We start from the raw sequence: 10678 nt of genomic DNA on the forward strand, positions 1-10678 counted from the left end.
TATTGTCACTTCCTCAGGGGCGGGTTAGCGTCATTTCCGGGAACGACTATCCGGACAGCGTTTCTCTGCAACTTGGGGGCGGCTCGGTATTTTTCACCAATGAGAATGACGGAAAAAGTACGGCCAAGGGGGCGCGACAGGAAGGAATGAGATCCCGGAGGAGGGACCGGAAGATGTGTGGGAAGGCGGGAAGGAAGGAGTGGCTTTGGAACAAGTTCCTGTTGTGCTGCGACCTCTTGGCATTGCCCACCCTTTGGTCTGGGCCCTTTGTAGGCCTGGGAGACTGTGTTCACTCTAATGCTGAGGAAGCTCTGTTCCCCAGAAGCGTAGTGTTTAAAGGAAGAGATTTCCGGGCTGGGGTTATGGCTCAATTGGGTGCCTGCCTAGCACACCCAAAGCCTGGGTTCTCTATACCAAGTAAACCAGGTGTGATAGCACACACGGAATCCCAGAACCCGGAGGGCTCAGATGTTCAAAGTCATCCTTGACTGCATAGGGACTACGTGCGATCCTGGTGTGTGTGTGTATACATGTGAGATTAGGGGGGTTATTCTGTGGTCTTTATTTCTGTTGGTTCCTTTCAGACCAACCTAACTTCCTATGATTGAACAAGTCACTCTGTCCCTAAGGGCTGGTGGTACTTCTAAAAACCCTTCATGCTTTTCTTTATGGAACTGTTGAGGAAGCAGTATCCAGGGTGAAGCGTCATCTGAGAAGCTTGAGGCTGGGCCTTTCCCTCTATTCCCACTGGCATGAGTGACTGAGGTGTGAGTCCCTTATGTATGCATATTGTAACCAGTATTCCCGCCTCTTTCGGTCGTTGCTGCTCACTTTGAACTCTGTGTCTGGGTACTTGGAACACCTGCCCACCTTATCTTCTCTGGATAGTATTGCTTCCTTCTCACTAGTGCTTGCCTTGTAACCCTCTGGAACACATTACAGTGTCTCTCCCCCAGGACCATACTTTCCGAGAGTAGGGATTTGTGGTTGTCACTCATCTGCATATGCTCAGGGCCAACCTGGTACAGTGCCCAGCCCAGAGAGACCGTTCAGTAGACACTAAGTTTGAGAATCTTTGCACGTCTCAGCAAGTGGTTTCTCTCAGAGAGGGTTATTGTGTCCATGCAGAAGCAGGTAAATGGGCAGAATGCTATCTACCACCCCATTCCAACACAGTCTCTCAGTAATTAGTGGTCTGCTGAGGCGTCTTTGTGTTCTGCGTCTGCAGTTGAAGCTGGAAGGGTTTCCCAGAACTCTCCATTTGAGAAAAGTGCTATCGGGTTCTAGATTCTGCATTGTCTCCCTTTTCTGGTGGAGGTTGGCTCTCCTCTTTGCAACTGTCAGCCACCAGTCTCCATTTGTTGTTAACTGTTTCTTTTCTTTCTTCTTCCCTCTCTCCCTCTCTCCCCCTCTGTCTTCTTACCTCTTTTTCCCCCTCCCTTTCTTTCTACATCTATTCTCTCTCCATCTCCCCTCTCTTCCCCACCTCTTTTGTTTTTCCTTTCTTAGAACCTCGTCTAACCTTGAGCTAAGCAAGCACTTTGTCAACTGAGTTGTATCCCCAGCTCCAGTGTCTTTATTTCCCAGTCTCTGAAGTGTGTGTGGGTCTCTGCAAACGCCACGGCCCGCAGAGTAATGATCCGTGATCTGTGTGAGACAGGAAGGCAGCCTAGTTCAACATGACCCAGTCAGTAGCAGGTGTTGGACCACACTTTGAGAGTCCAATGCTGGATGATTTATTTTAGGCCTATTTAAGCACAACACAATTTGGGGAAAGGTTCCAGGTGATAATTAGCTCAGTCCCAGGTGCACAATAAAGCTTAAGACGTGGCTACAGTGAAATTTTTTGTAAAGTCCATGCCATGTCTTCCACAAAGATGGGTTCTATAGATTGACTACATGTGACCTGGGGGAGTATCTGGTGTGATTTTGATCAGACAGATAGTACAAAAGTTACCACCTCTGCTCCTAGCCACCTCCACTCCCAGCCTTCTAGGTAGAAAACAGGTTATACATCTCCGCCTTTGAAGAGACAACCGTGCATGTTTAACATTCTTGATTTCTGTATTGCCTCTCCGTGAGCACAGTAAAGTCTGTGCTGCTCACAGTGCAGGGTCTGTCTCCATTACTTGCCTCAGGGCCTGACATCAAGAGGTGCCCAGTGACCCAAATTAAGTTCTACCCTCAGATCCATTTTCCTCACCACATTCCACGGCCTTCCAAAACCCACTGTCATGCTTTCTCTCAACAGGCCTGTCTTGGCCACATCCTGTTCTGTTTTGTCCTCTGTCCAATTGGCAGGTCCCAGTGCTGTGCAGGGCTTTTCCTCTAGGACAGAGTGTGGGAAACAAGTGGACTGCTCTAGCAAGTCACTGCCATGTCAGCCTTCCATTAGTAGAGTCTCCTGTCCCCCGAAGGCAGACGAGGTCAGATCTGGGCAGAGTGGTCTCTCTAGCTTGTTTGACCCCTTGTTAGCCTCTGCCCTTATCTGGGTTGACAACCCACCCACCGTGGGTTACCCGGATCCCTGGGCTCCTGAGGTCAGCCTCCCTTACTGCAGCTGTTGCTGATAAAGCCAGGAGCCATCTGGCCCTGGTGCTCTTGCCCCTCCCACTTCCATATCTGCTTTTCTCTGTCTCCAGCACTTTCTCTTCCCCAGCCACCCACCCATCTTATTCAGCATTTTCAGAGCAGTTTCTTGAGAGCCAATTTCCTTGCTTGATCCACATTCTGAATTCTAAAACCGGGCCAGTAGTCCTGTTTCTGTCTGTTCTATAGTCATCTCACCTTTGTTGGCCCCGGGCTTCTCATCTGAGAACAGTATGACTTCCTCATGAAGGGCTGTGAGCTAGCTCAGCAGAGCACAACTTTAATCCCAGCACTCAGGAGGCAGAGCCAAGTGGGTCTCTGAGTTCTAGGCCAGCCTGGTCTACAGAGAGAGTTCCAGGACAGCCAGGACTACACAGAGCAGCCCTGTCTTGGGGGACAAGAAAGTCTGTGACATTTTAAGAATGACAGGATACGGGAGCTGACTGATGTCAGTTCTCTTTTCTCCAGCAGGTAGACACCTGTAACATAGGTTACAGTCTCAGCAGGCTGCCAAACAGTCCTTCAGGTGCTTGGTGGTACCTATGTCCAGGGACTGGTGCATTTACCAGTCCAACTCAGGGCATAAGCTTGAAGCAGAGAGAAGGGAATCAGGACAGGCAGCTACAATTGTCTTTCAGATTATGAATTATAAGCATTAGGGAAATCGACGTAGTGGTCAGGTTACAGTTGTATTTTTTTTAGACTTACTGTTTACTTTATATGTATGAGGGCTTTGCCTGCATGCGTGTATGTACACCACATGCCTGCCTGGTGCCTGCAGAAGTCAGAAGTGTTGGATCTCCTGGAAATGGTGTCATGTGGGTGCTGGGAACCAAACTCAGGTTCTTTGCAAGAGCGACAAGTGAGGGGTTGGGGATTTAGCTCAGTGGTAGAGCGCTTGCCTAGGAAGCACAAGGCCCTGGGTTCGGTCCCCAGCTCCGAAAAAAAGAACCAAAAAAAAAAAAAAAAAAAAAAGAGCGACAAGTGCCCTTAACTTCTGAGACATCTCTCCAGCCCTCTGTGATCTGTTGTCTTTAAAGATTTACATATTTTTTTAAGATTTATTCATTTATTATATATAAGTACACTGTAGCTGTCTTCAGATACACCAGAAGAGGGCATCAGATCTCTTTACAGATGGTTGTGAGCCACCATGTGGTTGCTGGGAATTGAACTCAGGACCTCTTGAAGAGCAGTCAGTGCTCTTAACCACTGAGCCATCCCTCCATCCCGCTGTGATCAGTTTTTCAAAAAGTCAAAATTAGATGAATATGTCTTTGGTTCCAGCACTGAGGAGGCTGAGGTAGGTGGATCTATGCATTCAAGGCCAGCCTGGTTAGCCTGGTTTTATATAGCCAGTTCAGTCTAGCCAGGGCTATTAAGTGAAATCCTGTCTCAAAAAAAGAAAGAAAGGAAGAAAAGAAAGAAAGGAAAGAAGGAAGGAAGAGAGAAAGGAAAAGAAAGAAAGAAAAAAGAAAAGGAAAGAAAGAAGAAAGAAAAAAGAAAAGAAAGAGCGGTCAGACTAGGGGTTGGGGATGGAGCCCAGTGGGTAGCGTGCCCGCCTAGCATACACAAGGTCTGGGGTTTGATCCCCAACTGCATCATGCCACTGCATACCTGTAATCCCACCATTCAGGAGGTGGAGACAGGAGGATCAGAAATTCCAAGTCGTTCTTGGCTACCTTCCAAGTTCATAGCCAATCTGAACTACTTGGGACCTCGTCTCATACAGAACAAAACAGAGTTGAAAATGCCAGAATATGCCAGGTGTGACCAGCTGTGCTCTGTGTGGCATTTCTTGCTGTATGACATTGCTTTGTGACCAAAAAGAGTTATTCTCAAAGATGCTGGAATGACAGCTTTAAATGCTTCTCTTACTCTGGGTTATGCTCGGAGAGTTTGAAATGTCCCGATATACTGAAATGTTAACATAGAAACGTCTAGCACTGTTGTCAGCCTCTTGCTTGCTTAATTCATCACATCCTGCTGCCGTGTGAAGCAGGAGCATTTGAAGCCACAGCCTTCATTTAGAAGAAGACACGGAGGCATGTGGAAATCAAGGCCCTTCTTGGGATACAGAGGGGACAGGGTGGCATCTCAATGGGGCTATTCCACCCCCAGAAGACTCTGCCTTGGCTCTAGAGTGCTGCCTCCTCTCCCAGCCCCCAGCGTCCTGCCAGCCAGCACGGGCCATCTGAGGCCAAGCCGGGGAGGGTGATGCTGATCACAGTATTCTTGGCAGCATGCCCTAAGCAAGGCTTCCACACGATGGCGCTGTGGTACTCACGGTTTCCCCTTGGAGAAGCTGGCAGGGCACAGGCTTCCTAAACCCTGCAGGGCTGGACTGCAGAGGACAGGGCTGCAGGACAGTCGCAGTTCAGTGACTGGGACACTGGAAGATGTCAGGGTATGAAGGAGACACCTTGAGAAAACAAAAGAAGCAAAGAAAACTATGGGTGGCAGACCACACCTACAGGGGTGCCCATATAGGACATTTGGTTTAACTCTGATATTTGAGACAGGGTCTCACTATGTAGTTTTTGCTGGCCTGGAACTCTCTATGTTGACAAGGGTGGCCTTGAACTCAAAGAGATCCATTTGCCTCTGCCTCTAGAGTGAAGAAATCAAAGGGCCTCTTTTGGCCTAGGGTCCTGGAGGGTCAGCTCTGATGTTTCTAGCTCCAGTGCAGAACGGTCTAAGTTAGTTGCATGTCAGCTGTGACTCGTGCACCGTTTCCAGCTAGTGCACAATGTCCCCTCCAGTACTGTGCTTGATGGAGGTGGCCTAGGCACCAGGCTTATTCCGGGTCCAGGTTGCTTGCATGTTACTTGGGGTCAGGACTGGTGGCTGGGGCTCTGCAGGGCAAGGCAAACCTGCAGCTGTGAGGGAAAGAGGGGGCAGGCCTCTTCCTCTTTGCCAGATCTCGCCTAGCTTGCTCCTCCTTTCTGGTCCTTCATCAGGAGGCAGCTGTGGGCGGAGAAGGGCTGTGCTGGAGAATGGAGCCACTTCCAACTGGGGTTCTTCTCAAGTCACTCAAGCCAGCCCAGCTAGCCTCACGACATCAGTCCTCTTCTGTAGCGTTGCTGCTACTACAGAAAGGCTGGATCTTCAGAGCGAAGAGCAAGGAGAGGCAGCCTGTGGTCCTCACCTCAGGCTCACTGTCCAGGCCTTAATGGTTTGTTTTGTTTTTCATTTGAGACAAAACAATGTACTCCTGGGTGTCCTTGAACCTCCAGTAATCCTTTTGCCTCCCAAGTAGCAAAACTTACAGATTATGAATCCTACTGTTATGAACCTTAATGTAAGTGTTTTTGGAGGGGGTTGGGGATTTAGCTCAGTGGTAGAGCGCTTGCCTAGCAAGCACAAGGCCCTGGGTTCGGTCCCCAGCTCCGAAAAAAAAAAAAAAAAAAGAAAAAGAAAAAAAATGTTTTTGGAGACAGGGGTTTGCCAAAGGGTCGCAACCCACAGGTTGAGAGAGCTGCTGCAGTAGGAAGAGTCAAGTGAGCCTGAGTTTCCATGAAGCTCGCTCAGGCTGCTGTGGAGCTAGCTGGCTGGCGCTCAGCAGATGCCTCAGCCCCGTTCCTGTGGGCCTTTCTGTCCATGGGGCTTCCTTCTCCATGGTTCTGGGTGCCTAGACAGTAGGAGCTGTCAATCACTTACAGCTGGGCGGGGTAACTGGGATATCAGTGTTTCCACCTCTGTCCTGTGGCCTACCATGATTCAATGTCCCTATGGTGGCCAGAGTTTGGACCGTATTTAATCTACTGCAGTACTTGCAATCAAGGGCTGCTGGTACTTCTCCCAGCACACATGTTTAAAACTGTGCAGCTGCTCGTAGGGCGTTGCGTCATGCATTTTGGCTGTTGCTTTGTTTCCAAACTGCAAGGCCAGACAATAATACCACATACCTGATGCTCTGAGATATTTCGCCATTGTCTTTTCCTGAGGGGTTTTTGCATCCAATTATTTCCTGGTGATTTGAACCATCTCGAGAGACTAGGTTAGCGGCGATAGCGTCTCTGAGAGAAATGAAGGAGCAGGTGACAGACTTTTGGAAGCTGTCGTGATGAGAGCAAGTGTGGCTTCTGAGGAAGAGGCAGCAAAGCAGCAAGCAGCCTTGTTTATGCAGCCCAGAGGGAGGGCGAGACAGGGTTGCCCGTTGTTCCTTTCTTCCTTCCTGAAGTACATCTGTTGCATGCTATTTTTTATTTTGGGTTGATGGATCGGTCGGATGCTGCGCTTGGGCTGCAGCATCTCCTCCTTGCCCATCAGCTTTGCTCTGTAGCAGATTTATATTCCGTCTGGGATGCCAGATTGAATCAAATGCTTTTTTAAAGCCTGTAGTCTGACAGAGATCTTTATCCAGTCAGCATTTCCCCCGTATTTTAAAAATAAGCATTCACAGTGCAAAGATGCCACTGACGGCTTATTTTTTGAGAGAAGAATCCAATTTGGCTCGGTGGCTGGTGTTCTAATTGGCTGCAGAGCTGAGGGTGCTGGGATCGAAGTCTGCCAAGGGCTGATGTTCCGAGTCTATGGTCTCCCCTTCCCATTCACCTACCATGTCTCCGTGGACAAGGGTGCTTACTTGGTAACTGCTATGTGACCAATATCATCCAGTTGTCCCGGCACACCCCCACCCCTGTGGGAACCATATGTCTTTTTAGCTGGCACAATGGCTCTGTGAATAACGGTGCCTGCTGCTAAGTCTGATGCTCTGAGTTCAGTGCCTGGGGCTCAGCTGGTAGGAGGGGACAACTGACTCCCTCAAGTTGTCCTGATCACCACATGTCTACTGTGGTGAGCATGCCCACGCACACAAAGTAAATAATAGATAAAATGTAAAAAAACAAAAAACCAAGCACAAACACTCCGTGGAAGTTGGTGAGAAAAAAGTAATAAATCGAATGAGAGAAAACAGGCAAGCATAAAAACACAGCACCGGGGCTGGGGATTTAGCTCAGTGGTAGAGCGCTTACCTAGGAAGCGCAAGGCCCGGGGTTCGGTCCCCAGCTCCGAAAAAAAAGAACCAAAAAAAAAACAAAAAAAAAAAAAACAAAAAAAAACAAAAAAAACCAAACACAGCACCACACAGAAGGAAGAGGAAGTGTCAGTCAAGGCTCACTTGTAGGAAACACATGAGGAGAACAGTAACAACTTGGCTACCGTGGTAGTTAATCTTCATCGTCAATTTAATTGTATTCATCACTGAAGCATACGCATCTATGAAGGCCTTTCCAGAAAGGTTTAAGGAAGAAGGAAGAACTACCTAGAACGAGGTAGCAGTAGCCCGAGGGCTGGGTTCCTTAACTCAGTAAAAAAGAAAGTGGGGGTTGGGGATTTAGCTCAGTGGTAGAGCGCTTGCCTAGGAAGCGCAAGGCCCTGGGTTCGGTCCCCAGCTCCGGAAAAAAAAGAACCAAAAAAAAAAAAAAAAAAAAGAAAGTGAGTGGAGAACCAGCATTTAGTTCTATTTATAACTGGGGATGCAATGTGTCATATTCTGGAGGACACCACAGCTTTACCACCATGACTGACTGCATCCCCAAACTGTGAACCAAAATCAAAGCCCTTTGAAGCTGGAAGGATGGCAGTTAGGAGCACTGACTGCCCTTCCAGAGGCCCGAAGTTCAGCTTACATGGCTCCAGTTGCAGGGGATACGAGGCCCTCTCTGGCTGTTACTGGCACCAGGCACAGTGGTGTACAAACATCCATACAGGCCAAACATCCCCACACATCAACCCAACCCAATCCAAACAAAAACACTTTTGTCCCTACATTGCTTTTGTCACAGCAACGAGAAGAGTGGCGACAGTTGCCATTCTTGAGTGGATTGCCACTGTCTAGAGAACACTTTCCCTCGGGAGCATTTTCCCAGGGCTCCCTCATGGTGTGTCATCTCTACTACGTGTGGCTGGCTGTGGTGGGAATGGAGTCCCTGTGGCACACGAATTAGTCATCAGATACTGTGTAACAACTTCCCATCTTTAACAGCCTGTCCCCAGGTTTCTATAATCAGGGATATGTAGTGGCTCGAATGGGTGGTGTTAGCTCAGGGCCTCTCCTCAGGCTCTGTCAGGGTGGAGCTGTGGCCAAGCAATGCCTCTGCACATTCTAGGGAACTGGGACCTCCTCACACCCTGTGATCACTCACTTGAGTGCTGTCCCACCATGTACTCAACCTGCTTGTTTAACCCGCCTTTAAGAGAACAATGTTAACAGCTTAACTTGCCTTGGATTTCCCGTGTAACCAACCTTTATAGCCTAAACAAATTCAAAGCTGTAATCATAAGTGCTCTCCCATGCCCGTCACGAGAGTAGTGAAAGTGTGTTACGATAATCGCCCACTGGAAACTGAATATAGGAAGAAAGCAGTCTTATTAAAAGTATTGATAAATGTCAACCGAATATACAGATACTGCTCGAAAAGCAGTGACATTTGTAAGAAGTGTTTGTTTTCTGGGTCAGTTGGAGCCAGTGACTTAATCTCTTGTAAAACTCTGTTAAAGGTTTTTGAAACGTGCCTATTCCTTCCGCACTGTTCAGTAAAAGAGAGAGCAAAACCCTTCCTTAAAGACACACATACAAGGCAGAGACAGACACAGGGCCGGATTCACAAGGCTCAAATTCAGACTTGTAGCACAGAGAGTGGGTGGAAAACACAGGGAGCATGAGGCCGAGATTGCTCTCACTCTTGATTAAATGACACCAAGGGGCAGTGCTCTATTTCCTTAATGTCATACCATTCATTATCAGTGACTCGCAGTTAACTACTAACGCAGATGTTACCATTGCATGGTTTGCTTATGTAGGGTCCATGATTAAGGTCACCTGTGGTTGTAGGAAGGCCTCAGTTCTGTGCCACCTGGCTTCTTGTATGCGTGGTTTTGCTGTGTGGTATTCACAAGAGAAGACTGCTCAGACATGGGCATAAGCCAATGCAAAGTCTTTATTACCTGGGCACTGACTATAATGGGTGTTCAGGATCCCAATGTAGCATTGAGCCTTTCTCTGGATGAGCTGTTGAGCACAAAAAACATGCTCTGGGTTGACATAGTTGAGTTAACAAGAACAGTTAGCCAGAATGGAACTACAGAAGCTAAAAAGCAAGGTTAGGACACTTAGAGACTTTCCCAGAACTATGGACTTTGATGGGTTAGGTTTTGTTTTTTTTTAAAGATTTATTCATTTATTATATATAAGCACACTGTAGCTGTCTTCAGACACACCAGAAGAGGGTACAGATCTCCTTACAGATGGTTGTGAGCCATCATGTGGTTGCTGGGAATTGAACTCAGGACCTCTGGAAGAGTAGTCGGGTGCTATTAACCGCTGAGCCATCCCTCCAGTCCGATGGGTTAGGTTTTTGTCTTCATTTGGATGATGGTACTATCAACGTGCTGAGGTTTACAGACTGAATGGTACTTACATCATGGAGTCAGTTTTGCTCCCTGCTGCAGTTTGGGGTAGGTCTCATGTAGTTCAGGGTGGCTTCAAACTCCCACAGGGCTGATGTTGACCTTGAACTACTTTCAACTGGGATTATAGACCTGTAACGTTATCTCGGGTTTCTGTGGGTTGTTTTTTTTTTTTTGTTTGTTTGTTTGTTTTGTTTTTTTGAGCTATCATCTAATGCGTTCTGGGTTAGCTTCAAAGTGTAGAGTTGAGCTCAGCCTTGACTTTCAGGTCCTCCTGCTTCTGCCTCCTAAGGGTGTAAGGGTGCTGGGATTACAGATGTATTCCACCAGGCTGGACCACCATGATTCCAGGACTTTGTGTGTTTTAGGCAAACATCCTACCACCTGAGCCACATCCCCAGGCCACAGATTTACTTTGTGGTCAGCTGGTTCCCAGGTAGGCTTCAGGGGCTTTTATTAGACAGAAGGAATTTGGTGCTGTCCAAGGCATTGGAGACCAGCCCAGGGGTGGGGTGGGGTCTCCCCCACATGAGGAATTTTATCTCTGATTTCCTATCATTTGAGAGAAGATGCTTCCAAGGATGGCCATGCTGTGTCTCAGTTCAGACTCCACATGAGGAGCTCATCAACCACTCACTACCTTAGCCTGGACATCCTATTTTATTTTTTATTT

The sequence above is a fragment of the Rattus norvegicus genome, chromosome 7 (assembly GCF_021556685.1).
Source record: "Rattus norvegicus strain SHRSP/BbbUtx chromosome 7, alternate assembly SHRSP_T2T, whole genome shotgun sequence".
In the NCBI taxonomy this organism is placed as follows: Eukaryota; Metazoa; Chordata; class Mammalia; order Rodentia; family Muridae; genus Rattus; species Rattus norvegicus.